The 25,564-nt window shown below is 44.2% G+C and overlaps 1 long non-coding RNA gene across 1 annotated transcript; it reads left to right on the top strand.

The window, feature by feature from the left end:
* The first annotated feature begins 578 nt into the window (after positions 1 to 578).
* Positions 579 to 25,564, top strand: LOC309560358. Its single transcript, XR_014225510.1, has 3 exons — positions 579 to 709; positions 20,322 to 20,398; positions 25,529 to 25,564. It is a non-coding gene; the product is annotated as an uncharacterized lncRNA (long non-coding RNA).

Below are 25,564 nucleotides of genomic sequence, written 5' to 3'. Positions count from 1 at the left end.
TCAACCCAGCGGGCTGAAAAAAACGGACAGATTGCCGTACTAACACAAGAAATGTTGGTGCAGTAATCTCCCCAGCTGTGCTATTGTGTTCTGACAGGGGACACCCCCAACCACTAGAGCACACTGATCAGCCTTTGTCTGCAAGCACTGATCTTTATTGGACTTACGAACAAATTGGACTTACGGAACAGAACTCGTTCGTAAGTAGGGGACTTGCTGTACAGATATACCTCTGCAGAAGAAGTAGAAAGGATGTTGGTGCGGCCTGCTTCTGGTTCTGTGTGGGCTCAGGAGGTACAATATACAGGATCCAGTTCAGTGCAAGTGAACATGGTGCAGGGGCTTGTGCTGTGCTGTAACTCCAACCCATTAATTGGGCTTCAGCCTAGGGTGGAGCTACAAACAGCCTGCTTCTGGTTCTATGTGGGCTCAGGAAGTACAATATACAGGATCCAGTTTAGTGCAAATGAACACGGTGCAGGGGCTTGTGCTGTAACTCCAACCCATAAATTGGGCTTCAACCTAGGGTGGAGCTACAAACAGCAGAAACAGAAAAAAAAGCTGTCCTTTTACAGCAAAATGCAGCCATTGGCCAGAATAGGAGCAAGTTCTCTATGCATTTGGTCCCCTGAAGGACACCACAAGGATATGAAAACTATGGTGATCATTCTTTAAAAGAAAGACAAAGCAGAGGATTTGTTTCGCTTGGGTATGTGGATGTTAAAAGAGAAAAAAAAAAGACAATGCTAAATATGTGCCTTACAGACAACTAACATTGTATAGCTTTATAATTTTAGCCACAGCAAATAGCTTAGTCTACAGTGTTTCTTTGATGAAAAGGGCAACTCTGTACTAATCAGTATGTAGTGTAAATAGACAAGAACAGTAAGGACTGTATTCAGCCTAGAATGTCTATGGATCCTTAGAGCCACTAGATGGCAGCACTGTCATTTTTTTCTTTTGTCTTGGTGGGATTGTGTTAAAGCATTATTTATTCCCAGTAAATGTGACACACGGGTTCGTACTGTTGTTTTTATGATAGCTGCTATCAGGGTGATTTGAATGCTTGAACAATACTGCTTGTCTTCGAGAGAACTTCCAGAAGGATTCTGATGACTTGTCCAAGGTCACGTAACGTGCTACAGTCCTGCACATCTGCGTAATGTTGGTCATAAAAATGAGAAGGGCTCAGGATCCATCTGCAAACGCCCCGTTCACATTAGATTCGGTGCAAATTCACAGCGAATCCGCTGCAAATTTGCACCGCATCAAAATCGCAACCTGTTCATGCAAACTGATTGCGAAGTGTATGTTAAGTTAATGGCACCCGCAATCAGTTTGCAAAACTCAGCGCGATTTGCAGAATCTGATCACACCCATGCGATCGAAGTCTGGTGCGGAAAAAAAAAGGTACGAATGTGATGGTATCTGGTCTCTGACACTGAAGGTAGTGAGCCATAGGCTCCTGCTGCTGTCATTAAAATTCCTGTAAGGAGGGAGTGGGGGCGTGGAATACCAGCACTGTGTGTGTCTATGGACACACAGAGCCCGGGTCGGTAGTGCACACATACAGGTGCCTCCTTAGCAAGCTGGGCACCCAGAGCAGGGAGAAGGTGATAGTGCTTCTGGGGGGCTTCCAGAAGAGCAGAAGATGGTTCTTTGTACATATTTTCCCTATTACCAACACTCACTCCTTGTAAAACCCCCTTTTTCTGTTAAAATAGAATCGACTGTAGTATGAGCTGGTGTTCTGTCAAATAGTGCAGATCGTCAGACAATGCCTGTGACGACCTGCACATGCGCATTGTTGACGTCACGCCAGCTGATTGGCAGATCAGCTGGAGGAGTGCCGTCAATACTGTGCATGTGCAGATTGTCGGAGGCATTGTCTGACGATCTGCTGTCATTTTTGTAGCTCCTCATTATATCAGCCTGCTACGGGAGGTCATCCACGACAATCCATTCTGGGTGCAGGAGCTCGGCCAGGTGTGGGTGGCGGAGAGGATGAGCACAGCCCTGCAGGAAGAAGGCTTTGAGGTGGATGGTAGGAGGTGCAGGGAGAGGACGGCACTACTGCTGGATTATTACAAGAGGCAGCACTCCACCACCTGAAGCCTCTGCCCTACCTCCTGGCTATTTTTTACCAGAGAGCGAGACAGAATCTGATGATCAGATTCTGTCTCCGCACTTTGCTGATCGTCAGATAATGCCTCTGACGATCTGCGCATGCACAGTGTTGACGTCACACCAGATGATTGGTAGATCAGCTGCAGTGGCCTTACGTACTGCGCATGCGCAGATCGTTGGAGGCATTATCTGGTGATCTGCACTATTTGACAGAACGCCTGCCTGTTAACGTGGTGTACACCAGGGGTATGCAAACTCTGGCCCTTCAGCTGTTGCAAAACTACAAGTCCCATCATGCCTCTGCCTCTGGGTGTCATGCTTGTGGCTGTCAGTGTCTTGCTTTGCCTCATGGGACTTGTAGTTCTGCAACATCTGGAGGGCCAGAGTTTGCATATCCCTGGTGTACACCCTCTGTGACAGTTTCAATATGACACAAAGGCTAAAGGAAGGTGTGGGACTTTAAATGAAATGTAGAGTGATATATATACGTCTCCATCCCTAAATAGATATACAAAAAGGAAAAAGGAGAGGGTTGGGACTTTGTATGAGGCATGTGCAACATGGCTAAAAAATGAGTCAGTGTGACCAATGTACAGTATATATTTAATGTATAAAACAGTAAATAGCATAACATAATCACATTGATACATCTTCTATGAATATGAGCATACAGATAACATATAGCTATATATGTGTATATATGTATCAATGCAATTATGTTTTTCTATTTACTGTTTTCTACATTAAATATATACTGTACATTGGTCACACTGACGCATTTTTTAGCCATGTTTCACATGCCTCATACAAAGTCCCAACCCTCTCCTTTTTATTTTCCAATATGACACAAGGAGCTTGCTGTGCCTGAACGCACAATTACAATATTGCAATGTATATAAAATCTCCTTCAGCCTTTTTCACTGGCAACAATGTTTCCCCCTGCATAAACTTCCAGCTCTATGGCAAACCATTCACTCACATAATAAATATTGTCTGTTCATGCACAGAGCAAGTTCCTTTTGGCTCCGTTCACATGTGAGCGTATGGATCGCGGGCAGAACCGCCGCGGTTCCGCCCGCGATCCGGAGATTTATTGCAAATCGCGGGACGCCTAGCGTTGCCCGTTGATTTGCAATAGCCCCCCAAACGCCGAGCGATGTTGCCGCGATTTCCGCCTGCCGAATCGCGGCAACATCGCGCAAACAAAATCGCGGGACGCAATACCCTCCAAAGAAGCTCTTGTACTTCTTTGGAGCGTATTGCGTCCCGCGATTCGGCAAGCGGAAATCGCGGCAACATCGCTCGGCGTTTGGGGGGCTATTGCAAATCAACGGGCAACGCTAGGCGTCCCGCAATTTGCAATAAATCTCCGGATCGCGGGCGGAACCGCGGCGGTTCTGCCCGCGATCCATACGCTCACATGTGAACGGAGCCTTTGCCACATTGGCACTGACAGAAGGTGGGATTACACCCCTGGTGATCAACCTGCAGCCTCTGTATACTGATTCCATTTAATTTGATCATCCTCTAGTTGTGTTAAATTAGTCATGGGAGACAGGGGTGTGGCGGCGCGGGAAGGCCACGGCAGCGTTTTAGTACTTATATATCTTAATTATAGTATATATTTTATATGCGGCCCGAGAAAATTTCTCTACATTCAATGTGGCCCAGAGAAGCCAAAAGGTTGGACACCCATGTTCTACAGCATATCTCCAGCCAACAATGTATCCTGTGCTCACTCTCTGACTATCATTTTCTCTATTAGATCTGCAGTCTCTGACAGTCTTCCCAAGCATTACATATACAGAACATTATGTGCAGCCCTGATGTTAGGGGCCATGTTTGAGGCCCCTTTTAGCTCATAAGTTGACAACCGTTGGTTTACATCATACTTTGACAGGCTGGCCCATACTACGGATCATTTTATTTTAGAAGAAGGGTAGAGTCCATGGAAAAAGCGCTGTCATAAGATGTTTTTTGACACTTGCTATCCAGATATACCCCTTGACCAATGCAGTGATTCTCTAAGGCTTGCCCTACAATAGATTTCTTCTTCTGGAGTGGGGATTTAATACTATATATATATATATATATATATATATATATATATATATATATATATATATATATTTTTTTTTTTTTTAAGCTGAGCACCTTTATTCATTGCAGCAGATTAAAGGAGTTGTAATGTCAGGAAGTTTTTTTTATTTTAATGCATTAAGATAAAAAGCCTTCTGTGTGTAGCAGCCCCTCTAATACTTACCTGAGCCCCCTCTGTGTCCAGCGATGTCCATGAGTCCCTTAGCCTTCCGGCACTCTCTCTCCTGATTGGCTGAGATACAGCCGCTGCACCATTGGCTCTCCCTGCTGTCAATCAAAGTCAGTGAGCTAATCAGGAAAGGGAGGGGGCAGAGCCAAATGGCAGCTCCGTGTCCTCTTCTCGGGTTCCTCATTCCTGCTCCTGGCCCCTCCCTCCAATCGAGTGGCCCATAGCAAGCTGCTTGCTGTGGGGCACTCGATTGGAGGGAGGGGCCAGGAGCAGGAACGAGGAACCTGAGAAGAGCCTGGGCTGCTCTGCGCAAAACCAACTGCACAGAGGAGGTAAGTATAACATTTTGTTATTTTTTTTATTTGTAATTTTTAAAAAGGAAACTTTACAATCACTTTAAGCGTCATCCAGTGGCCAAATGCAGTATTTTCTATTTAAAATTACTGATTTTACATTCAAACAGCACGGGAGAAGGTCTATTTACATTTGTTTTATTTTTCTTATACTGACTGATTGGACATGCACTTTCACTGGCCGATTAGCTATGCAAATTCTTTATAAAGCAACCTCTTAAAGTGGGAGAAAACTCCCATGCATGACTTTTACCTATAGTATAAGTATAAGGCTAACCTATGGGTAATGTAAATATCTCCGTGCATCGTTTAGGAGATATTTACTGTACATTCAGCCAGTGATGTCACCGGCCCATGCTCTCTGAAGGAACAGCCACCTGGGCCGCTCCTTCAGAGTCCTGTGCCGTAAATGTCGGCCCCTGTGTGCATGCGCGGGAATGACGTCATCGCAGCTTCGGCAACTTGCACAGCTGGAGTCCACGAACCCGAAAGGAAGACCGGGTGAACATGGAAGCCCTGTCAGTGGTGACAGTGCACCGCTGGAGGGCTTCGTTCTAAGGTAAGTTTCACATAATGTGCTAGTATGCATCGTATTTTATCGCATTATAACTTTGCCTTGCAGGTTTAAACTGAAGAGTGCAAAATCTGGTGCAGCTCTGCATAGAAACAAATCAGCTTCCAGATTTTTTTTTTTGTCAAAGTTTATCTTCACTGAATCTGAGCACCACGAACCATAAACACTTTCATTCATTTTTAATATTCAAAGCAAACTCACCCATCCATTTATGTCTCTGCTTTATTTTGTTGAGAAATCACTTTGCAAAACACCTCCTAACATATCTGGCCATGGCCATCTTGAATAAGGGCAGATGATTCATGTACAGCGAGGGGAAAAAAGTATTTGATCCCCTGCTGATTTTGTACATTTGCCCACTGACTAAGAAATGGTAGATCCCCAGTCTATAATTTAAATGGTAGATTTATTTTAACAGTGAGAGACAGAATAACAACAAAATTATCCAGAAAAACGCATTTCAAAAAAGTTATAAATTAATTTGCATGTTAATGAGTGAAATAAGTATTTGATCCCCTTCGCAAAGAATGACTCAGTACTTGGTGCCAAAACCCTTGTTGGCAATCACAAATCACAGAGGTCAGACATTTCTTGTAGTTGGCTACCAGGTTTGCACACATCTCAGGAGGGATTTTGTCCCACTCTTTGCAGATCTTCTCCAAATCATTAAGGTTTTGAGGCTGACATTTGGTAACTCGAACCGCCTGCTCCCTCCACATATTTTCCATAGGATTAACGTCTGGAGACAGGCTAGGCTATTCAACGACATTAATGTGCTTCTTCTTGAGCCACTCCTTTGTTGCCTTGGCCATGTGTTTTGGGTCATTGTCATGCTGTAACTCCCATCCACAACCCATTTTTAATGCCCTGGCTGAGGGAAGGAGGTTCTCACTCAAGATTTGGTGGTATACGACCCCATCCATCATTCCTTTGATGTGGTAAAGTTCTGTCCCCGTAGCAGAAAAACACCCCAAGGCATAATGTTTCCACCTCCGTGTTTGACAGTGAGGATGGTGTTCTTGGGATCATAGGCAGCATTCCTCCTCTTCCAAACATGGCAAGTTGAGTTGATGCCAAAGAGCTTGATTTTGGTCTCATCTGACCACAACACTTTCACCCAGTTCTCCTATGAAACATTCAGATGTTAATTAGAAAACTTCAGATTGGCCTGTACATGTGCTTTCTTGAGCAGGAGGACCTTGTGAGCTCTGCAGGATTTCAGTCCTTTATGGCATAGTGTGCTACCAATTGTTTTCTTGGTGACTATGGTCCCAGCTGCCTTGAGAGCACTGACAAGATTCTCCCGTGAAGTTCTGGGCTGTTTCCTCAAGGTTCTCATGATCATTGAAACTCTGCGTGCTGAGATCTTGCATGGAGCCCCAGACGGAGGGAGATTGGCAGTTATTTTGTGTTTCTTCCATTTGCGAATAATCGCACCTACTCTTGTCACCCTCTCAACATGCTGCTTGGCGATGGTCTTGTAGCCCATTCCAGCCTTGTGTAGGTCTACAATCTTGTCCCTGACATCCTTGGGCAGCTCTTTGTTCTTGACCATGGAGGAGATATTGGAATCTGATTGATTGCTTCTGTGGACAGGTGTCTTTCTTACAGGTAAAAAGCTGGGATTAGGAGCACTCCCTTTAAGAGAGTGCTCCTAATATCAGCTTGTTACCTGTATAGAAGACACCTGGGAGGCATAAATCTTGCTGATTGATAGGGGATCAAATACCTGTTTCACTCATTAAAATGCAAATCAATTTATAGCTTTTTTTGAAATGCGGTTTTCTGGATATTTTTGTTGTTATTCTGTCTCTCACTGGTAAAATAAACCTACTATTAAAATTATAGACTGATCGTTTCTTTGTCAGTGGGCAAACGTACAAAATCAGCAGAGGATCAAATACTTTTTTCCCCTCACTGTAGCATTTACTTTCTGGAATCCATCTTCCCTTAGCTCCAGCATGCATGCAGGAGAGTGTACTTAGCTGAGAAAACCCCTCCTCCCCTAAAGTTCTGAAGACTCCTGGGATGTATAACATCATTTGTCTAGGCAAGAAACAAGAAAGTAACTAAGGAAATGTAAAAAGAAAAAAGTTTAAAACAAGTAAATATGATATCCCACTTTAACCTCCCTGGCGGTATGATTCTTTCGGATTTTAGGTGCTGAAAGCGGTACCATTATTTTGCATGTAATTCTTAAGAACCAACTATTTACATAGGATTTTTTTTTTTACTGTGCGTTCTTCTTTATAACATCTTGGGTATGATAAAGTTTGAAACACAAAATCATAAATCATAAATTATAATATAATAAAGAACTATAAATAAGTTAAAGTATGTATGTATGTATGTGTATATATATATATATATATATATATATATATATATATATACTGTATATATATACTGTATATATATATATATGTATACATATATTTTATATATATATACGTATATGTATGTATAGATATATATATATATATATATATATAAATAAAAAGTACAGTAAAACTGCAGGAAAGGGCACTGGGGGGCAAACTAATGTGATTTTTTTTATTCTGTACTGTATCAGTGTGTTTTGTGTGTTTTACATTTGAATTTGCCGCTGGTTCCACCCCCCTGCGAACGTCACGTCGCAGGAGACGGAAGTCGGGGCACGGAGAGGATCGGGAGGAAGATCCGCCGCTAGACACTGCCGGGATACATCGCTGGATCCCGGTGACAAGGTAAGTAACCCCACTTTCAGGATCCAGCGATGCTTCTGGCGGTACCCCGAGTGTGGCTCGGGGTTACCGCTTTTGGCTCTGAAATTTAACCCCGAGCCACGCTCGGGAATACCGCTAAGAAGGTTAACTGAAGTGTAGTTAGAAGTGAAGTTAGAGGCTCCCATGAATAGCTGCACCAGATTTAGCACTCGCCGGTTTTAGTAAATCAACCTCAGTGTGTTCTGACAGGAGGACTAATCCCCCCCTTCAGAACAATGATGGGATGCTGGGTTTCCAGGATGCTCCTTCGACAGTCAGACGATGAGGAGCTGTACACACGGGCTGAAAGTTGGCCGATTCCTGTCGAACCAACCATTTTTGGTCCATGTGATCAATCTTTTTTCTTTAACTGGGGTGGCATATAATATGAGGGAGGGCACAGATTTTGCACTTTTCTAGCAAATTGACATAAAGTCAAATGTTTCTAGTGTCCAGGTAACAGACAATTGTGTAACTTCAGAAAGATGCAGAGACAGCTGCTTGCAGTTCTGAGCCAGATATCGCTTAACTCTGCAGATTGTGCTCTGCCCACTTCAGCATTGGTAACAAACCGTCCACTCTGCCCTTCAGTTAGCCTACGCTGAATTCCTGAGCTCCTGGCCTGCGATGGCCCCTTGTCATCTGTAACATGTGACCCAAGAAGAATTCCCTCTGTGCCCCTCTACCCCACCCTCTAGTCTGTGTTTTGTTTACATACTGGGGATCTGTGTTGGGATCGGTGATACATAGATCTGATATTGTCTTCTAGATGACTCACTCTTTTCAGTATTGGTTAAAGGACAATTGTGGGTTTTTTAACCACTTAAGCCCCGGAAGATTTTACCCCCTTCCTGACAAGGGGGTTTTTTGCGATTTTTTTACTGCGTGACTTTAACGGACAATTGCGCGGTCGTGCGCCGCTGTACTTAAACGAATTTGACGTCCTTTTTTCCCCACAAACAGAGCTTTCTTTTGCTGGTATTTGATCACCTGTGCGATTTTTTGATCATGCGCTATAAACAAAAAAAGAGCGTCAATTTTGCAAAAATAATAGTATTTTTCACATTTTTTTATATGAAATTCCCCAAAAAAAAAAATGTAAAAATCAAAATTTTTTAACATTTTCGGCCAATTTGTTTTATGCTACATATGTTTGGTAAAATAAATTGCAAAAAGCGTATTTTGATTGGTTTGCGCAAAAGTTTACTAACAAAGGGAAAGATTTTTGTCATTTTTGGTGTTTTTTTTTTTAACGAGTAATGGCGGCGATCTGCGATTTTTTTTTTTTTGCAGGACTGCGACATTGCGGCGGACAGATCGGACCCTTGACTGACATTTTTGACACTTTTGGGGTTACCAGTGACATTACTGCAGTAATCAGTGCTATACATATGCACTGTTACTGTAAAAATTACACTGGCAGGGAAGGGGTTAACTGTATTGGAGAGGGAGGGGGTTAAGTGTATCCTAGGGGCGTGTTTCTAACTGTGATGGGACATGGCTACTAGTGTAAAAACAGAGATCAACGGTCCTACATAGTAGAACCGTCTGATCTCCATTTTTACACAGGGGAGAACGACAGGCGGCTTGTTTACATTAGCCGCCTGCCTTTCTCCCTTCCCGACGAACGATCGCGAGTGACCGGCGGACATCGGGTCCGCCGGTCACACGCACTGACTTGTTAGGGAACGAGCCGGGGCGGGCGCGCGCTCGCCCGCTATTGGCTCACAAGCCAGTGACAGGCTAGTGACGTACTGGTACGTCACTCTGCCTGGCCGGGGCTGACCGCCGCAGTATATGTACTTGCGGCGGTCGGCAAGTGGTTAAGAAGCTCGTGATATGTTGTTAGTGAAGGCTTAGACTTTGTCTAGGTGGGCACTTGCACCCGTCCTATGTGCAGGCTGCCATCTGCATCAGTCCCAAGCTGCATGCAGGCAGCCTACAGTGGGGAAAATAATTATTTGATCCCCTGCAGATTTTGCAGAAGTTTGCCCATTTACAAAGAAATGCAGGGACTATAATTGCTATCATAGGTGTATTTTAAATGATAGAGACAGAATATCAACCAAAAATCCAGAAAAAACATGATACAAATGTTATAAATTGAGTTGCAGTTCAGTGAGTAAAATAAGTATTTAAATCCCCCCAACCAACAATTATTCTGGCACCCACAGACTGACTACAGTATGTGCCCATGTGGTACTCAGATTAGTCCTGTCAATTTAAGAAGGTATATAAAAGACACCATTCCACAGAATCTCTTTCTTCCATTCAAACCTCACCATCATGGGCAAGACAAAATAGCTGTCAAAGGACGTCAGGGACAAGACTGTAGACCTGCACAAGGCTGGAATCGGCTACAAGACCATCAGCAAGAAGCTTGGTGAGAAGGAGACAACTGGAGTGATTATTCGCAAATGGAAGCAATACAAAATAACCATCAATTGCCCTCGGTCTGGAGCTCCATCCAAGATTTCACCTCATGGGGAAAGGATAATCATGAGAAAATTGAGGGATCAGCCCAGAACTACACGGGAGGAGCTTGTGAATGATCTCAAGACAGTTGGGACCACAGTCACCATTAAACCATTGGTAACACAATATGCTGCCATAGATTGAAATCCTGCAGCACCTACAAGGTCCCCCTCCTCATGAAGGCACATGTACCGGCCTCTCTGAAGTTTGCCAATAAACATCTAAATGATTCAGAGTAGGATTGAGAGAAAGTGCTGTGGTCAGATGAGACCAAAATTGAGCTCTTTGGCATTAACTCGATTTGCAGTGTTTGGAGGAAGAAAAATGCTGACAATGACCCTAAGAACATCATCCCTACAGTCAAGCACGGAGGTGGAAACATTATTCTTTGGGGCTGTTTCTCTGCTAAAGGTACAGGCCGACTTTGCCGCATTGAGGGGCCATTAAACGGGGCCTTGTATAGTAAAATTTAGGATGAGAACTTTCTTTCCTCATCCAGAACACTGAAGATGGGTTATGGATGGGTCTTCCAGCATGACAATGACCCAATTCATACCACCAAGGCAACAAAGGAGTAGCTCAAGAAGAAGCACATTAAGGTCATGGAGTGGCCTAACCAGTCCCCAGACCTTAATCCTATAGAAAATTAATAGAGGGAGCTGAAACTTTGAGTTGCCAAGAGACAGCCAAGAAACCTTAAGGATTTAGATATCTGTAAAGAAGACTGAACTAAAATCCCTCCTGAGATGTGTGCAAACCTGGTCACCAACTGCAAGAAAGTTCTTACCTCTGTGCTTGCCAACAAGGGTTTCTCCACCAAGTACTAAGTCATGTTTTGCTTGGAGATCAAATACTTATTTTACTCACTGAACTGCAATTTATAACATTTGTATCATGTATTTTTTCTGGATTTATGGTTGATATTCTGTCTCTATCATTTAAAATACTCCTATGATAAAAATTATGGGCCCTTCATTTCTTTTGTAAGTGGGCAAACTTACACAATCTGCAGGGGATCAAATAATTATTTTCCCCACTGTATAGAGGTGGACGCAGACAGTCTGCTTTTGAGGCCATCCAGCCGCTCCTGTACAACTGTCAGATTTTGACATGCGGCTGTGTCCATGCAGCGTAGGTGATCTGAGCAGAAGTGGGAGCGGATTAAGCTCCAGCCACACTAAAATGGTTGTATCTGTTGGCTTAAAGAGTAGGTAAACCTTAAACTAGAAGTCCACCCTAATGCCTCGTACACACGCAACAATTGTTGGCCGTGAATTTTCAGCCAACGTCCCATCGGCCGATTTTCAGCTTGTTAGTATGATGCTTCCGACTCCAACTTTTCTGGCGAACAAAATCTGGTGTGTATGCTATAAAATTTTTGTTGGCCGTCAACAGAACGGCAGATTTTCCGTCAGTCAGTACAGATTTCGGCAGACAAAATTCAGATGAGCAAGACTGGGCATGCTCAGAGAAGAAAAAACACACGGAAAGTAAACCAGCACATGACATCACTTCTGAAGTTGGTTTTTGTTGGCCGAGAAAATTCATGTGCAGTCTAGAGCACATTTCAACCAACACAACAACACTGGACAAAAGACGGCCGACCGGTCGGCCGATAATCATTGCGTGTGTACGAGGCATAACACTAAAATCCCTGCATCTACAGACATCCACGATCTAACACTAGCCTATCTAGTCCTGTAAAGAAGAAATCAATACACATACCTTTTTTTAAGCCAATCCAACTCGATCCCACGCTGAGCTGTCAGTCGTGGCTTCGCTGTGGAGGTGGGTGCAGAGGACACATCAGACAATGGAAGCCCCATAGTAATTCTATGGGTGACGTCACTTCCCATTCATTTCACAGCCGCCGTTGGCTGTCTGATCTGCAGAGCTTCCACCGCTGGAGATCGAATCGGCTTAAAAAAAAGGTATGTATATTGATTTCTCCTTTACAGGACTAGATAGGTTAGTGTTAGATCGTGGATGTCTATAGATGCAGGGATTTTAGTGTTAGGGTGGACTTAGTCCCCGTTCACACTAGGGCAACCTGTGAGGCGATCTGGTCACCTCACAGGTCGCCGTAGGTCGCCTCCCATAGGGAAGCTACGGACCCGTTCTAATAGGAGCGACACAAGTCACTCCGACTTAGAAAAAGGGTCCGGAGCTTCTTTGGGGCGACCAGGAGGCGACCGCCATAGACTTCAATGTTATGAAGTCCGTGGCGGCCGCTCCGAGGTCGCGGTGCGAAGTAGCTTCGCCCCTATGTGAACGGGGCCTCATACTTTTAGGTGACACTAAATTATACCCTTATTCTCCAAAAATAATCCATACACAGTCACTGCTTAATGGCCCTGTGATCTATTTTTCATTAAATTGTTTCTTTCTGTGTTTTTCTGCCTTCTTGTAATATCCTCCCAAACCTCTTCTTTTCCTCGTCACTTCCATTTGTTTGGAATGAATAGTGCACGTTAGTTGCGGTCATGTGCACTGCTCTGTGCACACTTCAAATCCATAGTCCATCTCTATAAAGAGCAAGAGAGGTTGGCTACATTGATACATTCAGTGGGACCATGGAGAACGAACGTAGCCACCGTCTAACAGGAAGTCACATCACAGCAGCAAAACAAAGGAAATTGGAGATTTAGAGGAAGCTGAGAGTAACAGAATGGACTTTTTGGGTTTTTTTTTAGATACGAACACATACTTAAATAACATTTTTTAAAATCAGAATTTAGTGTCCCTTTAAAGTGGAACCCCGATCACAGAGGTTTTTGTAAATCCTGCTATGTACAGATATGTTAGCTGCCCTGAGATAATAAACGGCTGGATTTTTTGCAGTGCCATAGAATCAATTAGAAGTATGGGGCCGCTGGGGACATAAGGGTGGGTAGAGACCTGTGTCTATCCCCTTGATTAAGGAAACCATCAGGCTGATAAAATTATGGGGTTTTTTTTTGTGTGGTTTTTTTTCTGATATGGCACTTCAAGTGGTATTAAACCCCAAAACAAACATTTATTATATTGCAGCATATTCACCAATTCTTAGAAGTGATGACCGCATTAGTTTGCTTTTTTAGGCTTTCTTTCTTTTATTTCCATTTGCTGATCCAGCCAGTAAGTATGTTGTTTTACAAACCATTCAACACTGACAGGGGGGCTTACAACCATAAATTTTATTTATTTACCTTTATCCCAAAAGAAATAAAAAATGCAGTAATTGCTTATAAAGTGGAGTTTGGCTTCAAATGTTGGTGTATATAAATCCGCTAGTCCATCTAAGGCTCCATTCACATTTGTGTGACTTGTCATACAACTTTGGACAAGTAGCATGACAAGTCGTTCCCTATGTTTTCCAATGATATCCATTCATATACTGTCTGTGCAAATTAAAGTTGCAGCGACTTAACCACTTAAGCCCCGGAAGATTTTACCCCCATTCCGACCAGGGGGTATTTTGCGATTCGGCACTGCGTGACTTTAACGGAGAATTGCGCGGTCGTGCGACGCTGTACCTAAACGAATTTGGCGTCCTTTTTTTCCCACAAACAGAGCTTTCTTTTGGCGGTATTTGATCACCTGTGCGATTTTTTGATCACGCGCTATAAACAAAAAAAGAGCGTCCATTTTGCAAAAATAGCAATATTTTTCCCTTTTTTTTATATGAAATTCCCCCAAAAAAAAATGTAAAAATCTAAATTTTTTAAAATTTTCGGCCAATTTGTTTTATGCTACCTATGTTTGGTAAAAAAAATCGCAAAAAGCGTATTTTGATTGGTTTGCGCAAAAGTTATTGCGTTTACTAACTAAGGGAAAGATTTTTGTCATTTTTGTTGTTTTTTTTTTTAACGCGTAATGGCGGCGATCTGCGATTTTTTTTGCGGTACTGCGACATTGCGGCGGACAGATCGGACCCTTGACTGACATTTCTGACACTTTTGGGGTTACCAGTGACATTTCTACAGTAATCGGTGCTATACATATGCACTGTTACTGTAAAAATACACTGGTAGTGAAGGGGTTAACTTTATTTGAGAGGGAGGGGCTGTGTGTGTCCCTAGGGGCGTGATTCTAACTGTGATTGGCTGGGGCTTCAGCTGTATGCAGAGTGATCAATGGATCTACATAGTAGATCCATGTGATCAGCTCTCATACAGCGAGGAGAATGACAGGCAGCTTGTTTACACAAGCTGCCTGACTTTCTCCCTCTCCCCCGCCGATCGCAGAGTGGCCGGCGGCGATCGGGTCCGCCGGTCACACGCGCGGGGGGGTCCGTGACCACTCGGGAGCGGGAGCGCGCCTCCGGGGGCGCGCGCTCGCTCCCTAGACCCTCACAAGCTAGTGACGTAGCCCTACGTCACTTTGCCTGTGAGGGGCTGACCGCCGACGTAGATAGTCGTGCGGCGGTCGGCAAGTGGTTAAAGTCACACTCCTTTGGTCCTACTTTAACGCAAATTGAGGGCCCTAGACTTCAATGTTAACCCTCAAAAGTTGCATGAAAGTCGTACCTGAATGTTATACAATGCAACAGGTGTGCAACAGTTGTCCATTATCAATGGTCAAAGCAAAAGTTGTATCCTAGTTGCACCCTTCAAAAGTTGCACTCCAATGTCGACACAACTTTGGAGTCATACAAGTGTGAATGGAGCCTTATGGGCCATATACACTATACAATGGTCTTTATATTTTTTCCTTTAGATTTACCAAAACCATATAATATGAGGTCAAACCTAAACACTTTCAATTTGTATGCAATCAGGCAGGCTCTTGCACTACATAGTTGAAGGTATAGCCCCGTACACACGTACCGATTGTTGGCCGTAAATATTCGGCCAACGACCGATTGGCCGATTGTAGGCTTGTTAGTATGATGCTTCCGACAGCCAACAGCGCATTTTCGGCTGAACAGAATCTGTCGTGCAGGCATTAAAATTTTTGTTGGCCGTGACCAGAACGGCCGATTGTTCGCCAGTCAGTACAGAATTCGGCCGACAGACAGCAGATTAGCAAGACTGGGCATGCTCAGAAAAGAAAAAACACACGGAAAGTTAACCATCACATGACATCACTTCTGCAGTCGGCTGTTGTTGGCCAACAAAATTCGTGTGCAGTCTTTTGCAGTTTTCAACAGACACAACAGCCCTGGACAAAAGACGGCCGATCGTTCGGCCGACGATCAGTACGTGTGTACGGGGCTTAAATCTAAAGGAAATCTAACAACAAAAGTTGTATAGTGTGTATCCAGCTTTTCACTCCCATCCCCCCAGACTGACAGTGCTGCTGTCCAAAGGTGTGCTCCTTCATCCAGAGTAGAGGCACTCTAATATAGTAAGTGTGTTACTGGCCAGATCACCAGGTAAAAACAAAGGAAAAGAGCCCAAAGGCCAATTCACACTATGTGCGGTGACAGACGTTTACCGCGTGGTAAAACGTCTGTCACTGCGGGGACACACATGGAACAATTGTTTCCTATGTGTTCCATTCACACTGCAATTTAGAATGCTGCAATAAAATGCAAACGTGCTGCATTTTATCGCAGTTCACCAGCCTGAATTGCACTGCATTGTCAGGCAGCGCAGTGCGCCGTCCGACATCGCAGTGAATGAAGTGTACGTTTTGCACACTTCAAATAAAGCTTGTAAAAAAAAAAAGGGAGCAGTGCGATGCCCTGAATGTCGCATTACACTGCCCCCTAGCACAGCTGGCAACGCAGAGCAGTTATTGCTTCGGCAGCTCTGCGATTTGCTGTCTTGCATGGTGTAAATTCGCCCCCCAAAAAAAGAAAACTACTGCAGCCACCACGTCTAATGATGCTAAGCTCCAGCATATTACATTTTTGGTTTTGGGTTTATTACCACTTTCAGTAAATTTGGATTTATCATTTGTCTTTTTTTGCATTATTAGGTTGCTCTTGCTGTCTGTGGTTTCCCCTCATTTTTTATTCTTATGGCAGCAGGACAAGGAATGAACCGGGGTCACCGGGGCGGATGGCTCGGGTCACCGGGCCGGAAGGTTGAGATAGTAATAAAAGCCTGAAAGGTTCTTACCCATCACAACTTTATCTAAAATGAAGAGAAAATTTGGCTAAAATTGGAGGACAATTAAAATATCAAATCGGATAAAGCCATTGGTGGCCTGGCCATTCCCGAGACGCTTGCCTGTTTCTTTGTCATCTGTTGTAGATAGTTTAGTGAGCGGAGTCGCTGTCGTCTTCGGAGATGTCTGCCTGACGCCCCGGAGCGCTCTGTAATCAGGATATCCTGCCTGCCTCCGCTAGAAGCAATGCTCACTCCCTACACCGCCAGACAATGGCCTCTACCTGCACAGCTATATATAACCCTGGGACCCTTCCACTCTGTAAACATGATAGTGACTGCTATTCATAGCAACCTGCTCAGGAAATTGTTCATCTTTGTGTCTATAATTATCTTCATTCTGCATTTTTGTTACTAACCTCCTGTGGAAAAATATTTGTTCCTATGTTACATTAAAGCCTAAGTGCAGCCTCAGTCCCAGTTTACACTTATGCAAATCTGATGCGATTCTGATGCCTTCTAGAACGCATAGATGCGCACGTCAAGTGAAAAAACATTGCTTCCTTTGAAGGCCGTTTGCATAGATGCGGTGCAATTCTAGTGCCTGTCCTGTGTGAGTTTAGTGCGGAGCGGTGCGATTTAAAGCTCTATAGCCTGTGAGAATAGCAAATCGCACCAGCCTGGCAAGTTGAGCTGGGACTTTTTTTTTTTTTGTTCGGCGTTACAAAATCGCACTGCCCTGGTACTCCAAATTGTATCTAAAATCATACCACATCGCACCCCATCAGTGTGTACCCAGGCAAAATCCCAAACAGAAATATCAGCACAAGATGTAGCTTACATTTGGTAGGATGTGCCCCTTGTGCTGATTCCTGTTAGTGAAAACATGCCTCCATCCTGCCAAGCCACTTCGCCATAATCTAAAACATGGGTGTCCAACCTTTTGGCTTCTCTGGGCCACATTGAGTGTAGAGAGGCCGCATATAAAATAGTTAACTATAGTTAAGGTATATAAGTACTAAAACGCCGCCACGCCCTTCCCGCGCCGCTGCCCCCCCACGCACTAATTTAACACAACCAGAGGATGATCAGATGAAACGGAATCAGTATACAGAGGTTTACTTCTTCTGAGAGATATTAAAGGAACATTCTAACCACCATCACCACTTCAGTGATTTGAAGTGGTGATGGTGGGAGGAGTCAGAAACACCGCACATGCTGGGATATTTACAGTTATGTGCTGGGGCCTAGTTGCACCCCTAGCACATGTGATATAGGCAGCCAGAAAATGTCATGTTCTTATTCATACATGTATGAACAAGGACATGACATATTATGACAAAACACAACTAGTTATTAAAAAACATATTACGACAATTTACACACGCTAATGCACAAACCTTTTCTACTTATTTTGCAGACTGCTGGCGGGTAATGCTGGAGATTACTGCTGGCGGGTAATGCTGGCGGTTACTGCTGGCGGGTAATGCTGGCACTGCTGGTGGGTAAAACTGGTCATGACGTCGGGTACTGCTGGAAGAAGCAGCGGCTGCAGTAGAGAGCCGGTGCCCATCAGTGCAGCCTCACCAGTGCCCATCAATGCAGCTGCACCAGTGCCCATCAATGCAGCCGCACCAGTGCCCATCACTGTGGGTCCTGCTGGCCGCTGGCCTGTAGGTTCTGCTGTGAGTTGGCCATAACCTGTGGGCCACAGGCCATGGCCAGCTCCCAGCAGGACCCACAGGCCCTGGCCAGCAGGATCCACAGGCCATGGCAGCGGGACCCACAGTGTTGAGGGCTATTTTGAGGTTACTGGGTGGGCACTGGGGCAAGATAAACAGGGATTATATAGATGGGATGTGTGGGTCAACTGGGGGTGTCAGGCCGCAGGTTGGACATGCCTGATCTAAAAGCTAAAGCGGCCCATAGATGGTTCGAATCTCGACCGGTTCAGCAGGGACTAGGTGAGGTTTTATAGGCAAGCTGATTGTACCCAAGTCAATCCATTGATCGACTTGGGTACAAGCACCATGTCTGATTTCTTTTGCCGCTAGCAATAATCATGGTGTTCTCCCTGTAAGAGCAGAGGTCTTCATAAGTTGGGCAGCTCCTGTCCTCCATCCAGATCTGCAGGTCCTGCTCTCCCGCCCCTGCTCGTCTGATAGGAAGATCTAGGAGAAAATATTCGGCTGATAACTGCCTCTGCAATGCCAAAGGTAGGACTGTGCACAGGAGGCAAGAGAATTAAAGGGCAGTGATGTTAGAGAGGAAAGGGGGGGGGGCTGTGATGTGGGGAAGGGCTGTGATTGCTAGGAACACTGTAATGTAAAGGTCACAATGATATAAAGGGGACTGCACTGTAAAGGGCCACTGTAATCAGTGCAGTCCCCTTTACATTGGAGTGCCCCTGTACATTACGCACTCCAATATAAAGGGGGGTTATGATGTGAAGGGGAACCGAGGACACTGTGGGACTATGCTGTCTGTGAAGGGGAGTTGTGATATGAAGGGGGGCTGAAGACAGACTATAAGTATCTCCCCCACTATTCGCCCCTTCACATTCCCTCGCATGGCACCTTTTGCAGGCACCTTTTTGGAGCCGGACTGCATTGTCATTTTGGACCATGTGATTTGGTGCTAGTAAACCACACTGGGCTTGGGGTGTCATTAACTTTTAGTATTGACACCTGCAGCGAATCGCAAACACGATATGAGAAATGCGCAGAGATCGCTATGTTTCCTGCACCGCATATGTGTGAACCTAGGCTTACTGTTGAATGATTTATACTAAAAGTAGCAAATAGTACAAAGAGGACTCATCCCTTCTAGATTGTAAGCTCTAACGAGCAGGGCCCTCTAACTCCTCCTGTATTGAATTGTTTTGTAACTGTATTGTCTTCCTTCATATTGTAAAGCGCTGCGCAAACTGTTGGCGCTATATAAATCCTGTATAAAAATAATAATAATCTGTAACCTATTGTTGCTTCTAGGGATCGACCGATTATCGGCAAAGCCGATATATCGAGGGCCGATATGCACTTTCCCTGATATATCGGAATCGGCCCCTGAGGTTACCGATATTGCTGATATTTCGGGAAAGTGCTTGTACCGGAGTGATGCCTGCAGCTAGAGGCATCACCCCGGTACTGGCGTCCATAGCTGAGGGTCGGCTGTCTTGTAATGACAACCGATGTGGCTGAGAAGCTGCTCGGCTGTCATTACAAGGAGTGGGAGGGGACCCCCCCCTCCTGCTGCCTTCCGCGGCTCACCCAGGTCCCCCGTCCCACCGGGAGACCCGGGCAACCAGCCTCCATGGCCGCCCGAAGACCCGATCAAAGCCGCATTTGGCTCTGATCGGTTCTCCATGCAAGAACCCGGAAGTGATGTCATGACATCACTTCTGGGTACTGGCGCCAGATTAAAAAAAATGACAGCATTCAAAACAGCCAAACTTGGCGTTTTGAATGCTTTTAAGTGCAGAGGAGGGGTTTGGGGTCTTTTAGACCCCCAGATCCCTCCACAAGAGTACCTGTCAAGAAACAAAAATAAAAAAAAAATTTTTTTTAAATGTACGGAAATATTGGCACATATCGGCCGATACTGATATGCATTGGCCAAAATATCGGTATCGACAACGAAAAACCGATATCGGTCAATCACTAGTTGCTTCCAGCCCTTTTCTGATGTGGAAATGTCTACTCAGTTTTAGTACTAATATACCTTCTCATTGAAATCTTCCCACAGTAGCTTCTGCTGGCCTACTACATGAGGAGTGTTATCGCTGAAGATTTTGTGTCCTCTGTGATCTGAAGAGACAGAAGGTAAAATGCTTTCATTAAAAGTCTATGTTTCTATGGCATGCTTTCTTCTTCTGTTTACAAACCTGTTACTTGCACTTTAATTACCGTCTTGTGAGCAAATCCACTTGCAAAATGGTGACGAGGGTGCATACAATAACCCCGGGTCTTGTCATTGCTGCCCAGTGAGCCTGAGCTGGAAATGGCTGATTAAGCCCCGTACAGATATTAATCTTGTGTGGATTTTTTTTATGAACTAAAGATTCTTTGAGTGTTAGTTTTAACAGTGTCTTAATGGAGTGTCAACAGTGTTTAATAGAGCCAGATCTCTAAAGTTTGCTGAAAAATAAAGGAAATATGCTCAGAGAAAATGGTAGCTGCCATTGCTGACCTTTAAAATTGAGAATACTAGTTGCCTGGCTGTCATGATGATCTATACTACAAGGCTTAAAAGGGGCAATGATCCGATTCCCACCAAAACTCCCTCCTCCATCCCAAAATATATACACAAACAAGAGAAATTGGCCCACGGGACTTTGTGTGAGGTACGTGTTGGTGGCTGGAAAGAATTGAATTACACAGTCGATAAAAGCAATATTGTGATTTTATTGCATAATATGCACAGGTTGTAAAAAACAATTGATAACATGTGCTCAATGGCGCATGCTGTAGCTCAAAAGGCTATATGTAGGAAATAAACAACACGGGCATTTGTAAATAACATGTTGGCAAAAATCTTGGTGTAACCACTCATTGATACATATAACATAATAAGATAACATGACAGTTGAATATGACATTGTGAACTGACGCGTTTCGGGAGCAATCTCCCTTCTTCAGAGATCAGTATATTCAGTGTGTATCTAAAAAAGAACATTGTAGTCAAGATATGCAATATTATTATGATTTTCAAAAATTTCCGTCAAAAGATGGAAACTAGATGGAGTGTGCGATACTCACAACTCAATGAGACTTAGATGGGATAATGGGGATTCCTGTGTGACAGCGGCGTGTTGTATCTGACCCGGGAGCTGAAGGATCCCAAAATGGCAGCCAGAAGTACGGATACTTGGTAGGTGAGTGGTGAGTGTGGAAAAACAGAAAAGGAAACAGAAGCACCTTCCAACCTGTCATGTAAAAATATGTAGTAGTAAGGGGGTAGCCATTGCTTACAATTAAAAATATCAGACATGGTGTGCATGAAATAAAAAGGGTTAGTGTGGGAGGAAGAAGGAGATCCCCAGTGGAAAATGTGGTGAAGAGTGGAAATTGCCGTGAGTGAAAGAGAAGAAGTGAAGAAGTGTGAACAGTGTGTCAAGCCAGGTAAAGTGGAAGAGGAATAAGGTGGGGATGTGAAGCAGTTGAGCCGAAAGGCGGTGAGAAAAGAAAAGGGGGTCTGTAGGAGAGAAATGATGGAAAGATAGCTCAGTGACTGACCTACCAATTAGATCCGAAGCCGACAGCACAGATGGGGTCCTAGCGTCATGTAGCGGGCATAGAGAGATCAATCAGCGCAGCGGCGTCTGTGATCTCGTGGAGGAGAGGAACGCTGGGGAGCGGACCTCTCCAACCCGCAGATGTAACAGCACGTGATCAGCGCGGTGACGTCAGTGAGCACACTGACGCACAGCGCTAGGAGGTGCGGCATGACGCCGATGTGCAGGTGGACCCGCTCGTCCCGTGGGAGGGGAGGGGCGGGGACAGCAAGGGAGAGAGAGACTCCCTCTTCGCACATCGCAAAAATGAGAATACTAGTTGAGAATACTAGTTGCCTGGCTGTCATGATGATCTATACTACAAGGCTTAGCCTTACGAGAAGTATTCTGTTTCCGGGGGTTCCAATAAAGCCTAAGTGCATCCAAAAAAAAAAATCTGAAAAATCAGCACAAGGGGCATCATTTTCATTCTGTAGGATAGGTGCCTTGTGCCGATGCCTCTTCATTTAGGTGAAATTCTCCTCCATCCACGTCCCCATCCCCGCTGCAGTAATACTCTGGTGCAGTGGAGGTTAATAGAACTAGAGGGCTGTCACGGCTCTCGCCAACAGAGCCTAAGTATGGCCGCAGATGCTCCATTCATGGAAGCTGTACTACAGCTTTTGTGAATGAAATAGAACTAAGGAATAGAGGTTGGGTGGATGGTTGCATGGTCCACCCCTTCCATTCATAGATTATGTTTCATTCATAGTTCATTTATAATTCAGGGAACCTGATCAGAGGGAAAATTAAAGCTTCCCAAAAACATGGGTCCATTCAGACAGCGCCTCTACTGTGGCCTACATCAATCATCAAGGAGACACCAGAAGTCAAACAGCTGAGAAGGAAGTGGAATTGTTTCTGATGCTAACTGCAGTACACATTCTATGCATGGAAAATTGGCAGGCAGACTTCTAAGCTGTTGACATCTAGATCACAGAGAGGTTTCGGCACCTTTGTCACTGGTGGGGGACATGAACATGGACCTGTTTGTTGTTGAACTGGGATGCTCTAGTGACTCCATGGGATAAGTTCTACCTGATCTATGGCTTTCCTCTGTTGAAGACTGCCCCGAAAGATCAAATTAGAGAGCATTCTGGTGATTCTTGTGGCACTGAACTGGCCCAGAAGGATTTGATAGTTGCTGTACATATTTACCCATCAGCTGTGGCCTCCTTTAGACAGTTCCATACGTCGTCCCTGCAAAGGGAGATTCTTGCCAAATAAGACAAGGCTCCGCAGTCTCTGGACTATTGGTCAGATTCTCTCTTTGCTCCTCGAGAAGGCTCTCGCAGAGGGCATCCTTCTTCTCATTCCACCATGGCTAGGTGGAATTGACAAGTCATTGCTCAAATTTAAAAATAAAATAAGTGGCGCTACACCCTCTAGTTGTAGTGATTACCAACTGGTAACATACATGCAATAATGCAATTGAGCAAAAAGTCTACAAAAGTCCAATATTTTATATACAGTATGTGCACTTTTCCAGTGTTTAAACAATACTCAGAAATCCTTCAAAATTCCTCCACCACCGTGCTTGTAATGTCACACCTCATGCATAAATGGAGAAATGCCCACTCACCTGATCAAATTGACCTCCTATAACTAGGATGGTCAAGGAATGCTTTAATGGATGCCTTTCTCCCTCTTTTATATTCCAAGGATCCGATTCTAGAAGATAACTCCTAACTCCTACTCTTCTGTCCTCCTCATCAAGCCACCGTACACAGATATCCACCAAGAAAACCAGAAAATGCTTATATAGTGTAGTATTTATTAAAGATTATTTTAAAACCAAGCATGAATTGCACTTCCTGAAAACATAATTTCTAATGAAACGCGTTGATGTGGAGTCCCGGTCATCACATCTGGTCTTGATTACACCACATCCAGGGACGTATTTTCCTGTTTTGGAAGCGCACTCTGGCTCCGAGCAGTGAGCGGAGCGCCAGCGGTGTTTCCTTAGTGATTTTGTTGGTGCCATATAAAGATATAGTTGATGTAAGTGCAATTCATGCTTGGTTTTAAAATAATATTCAAGGCATGATAAACTTCCTCCCTTTCCTGTTAAGTCCCACTCCACTAGATCCATGGGTTTTTCTTTGTGTATGCAGCATCATGCAAGGCTGCTCATATGGTCCACCATTTACACATTTACAAAATTTTTCCAGCTGGACCTTTCAGCTTCTGCTGGTGCTGATTCTCTGCTGAGGATGTATAGCCTATTTTACAGTATTTATATAAAATCTTAATGTGAGAAATAAACATTTACTACGAGGTGCTTCCATGACATGTAAAAAGGCCAGCCTTAGTTTCTCCCTTTTGCATAGCCTTTCTCATAAGTCCTCCAAACAGAACCCAATAAATTATTTGTGGGGGAGGGTGTGTTCCTACTTCCGAATCATTCCATTTTCTGTCTTCTAAGGAAAGATGATCATCAGGGGATCCTATTACACACTCATAAAATAAACATCAACATCTGAATGCTGTACATATGAAATATTCATATTTGATTTACCAGTCAAAACTCTTTTTTAACCACTTTACCACCGGAGGATTTTGCTGTCTTACGTCTGGGCCACTTTTTGCGATTCGGCGCTGTGCGAATTTAACTGACAATTGCGTGGTCGTGCGACGCCGTACCCAAACTAAATGTACGTCCTTTTTTTCCCACAAACAGAGCTTTCTTTTGGTGGTATTTGATCACGTGTGCGATTTTTACTTTTTGCGCTATAAACAAAAAAAGAGCGTTTATTTTGAAAAAATAACAATATTTTTAACATTTTTTAATATGAAATCCCCCCCCCCCCAAAAAAATGTAAAAATCTAAATTTTTTTAAATTTTTGGCCAATTTGTTTTCTGCTACCTATGTTTGGTAAAAAAAATCACAATAAGCGTATTTTGATTGGTTTGCGCAAAAGTTATTGCGTTTACTAACTAAGGGAAAGATTTCTGTCATTTTTGGTGTTTTTTTTTTTAACACGTAATGGCGGCAATCTGCGATTTTTTTTTTTGCGGGACTGCGACATTGCGGCGGACAGATCGGGCCCTTGACTGACATTTTTTACACTTTTGGGGGTACCAGTGACATTACTGCAGTAATCAGTGCTATATATATATATATATATGCACTGTTACTATAAAAATTACACTGGCAGGGAAGGGGTTAATTTTATTGTAAAGGGAGGGGTTAATGTATGCCTGGTGCTTTCTAACGTGTAGGAGGGGGAGGTGACTGAGTGACACAGGGACAGATCGCATGTTCAGCTATGCTGAACACTGCAATCTGTCACTCCTTGTCACTGAGGAGATCCGCCCGCTCTGTTTACACAGGCGGGCGGATCTGTAAACTAGATTCCCCGAAGATCGGGGAAGAGCAGCGGCTATCGCCGCCACTCCTCCCCTGGCCCGACTCCCGCTGTGACTGAAAACAGCGGGAGCGAGCCTCTGGCGGCGTGCGCGCACCACCCACAAGGTGCGGAATCCAGCGATGTAGGTCTACGTCGCTGGACGATAACGAGCCACTGTGCCGCAGTAGCAGCAATGTGAGCAGACGGCAAGTGGTTAATTTTTAGTCTTGAGCATAATAAAGAAAATATGTATAAAATACACTAGAGTAACTTGCACCTTTGATGTGACCTTTCTCCTAATTAAACATGTCTTCTCTGTTCCTTTTAGTAATGAAGACTGGCCATACAAGACAAGATCTATTTT

Source organism: Pelophylax lessonae (genome assembly GCF_965119305.1).
Source record: "Pelophylax lessonae genome assembly, chromosome: 7".
Taxonomy (NCBI): Eukaryota; Metazoa; Chordata; class Amphibia; order Anura; family Ranidae; genus Pelophylax; species Pelophylax lessonae.
This window is presented reverse-complemented; position numbering and strand designations above follow the sequence as displayed.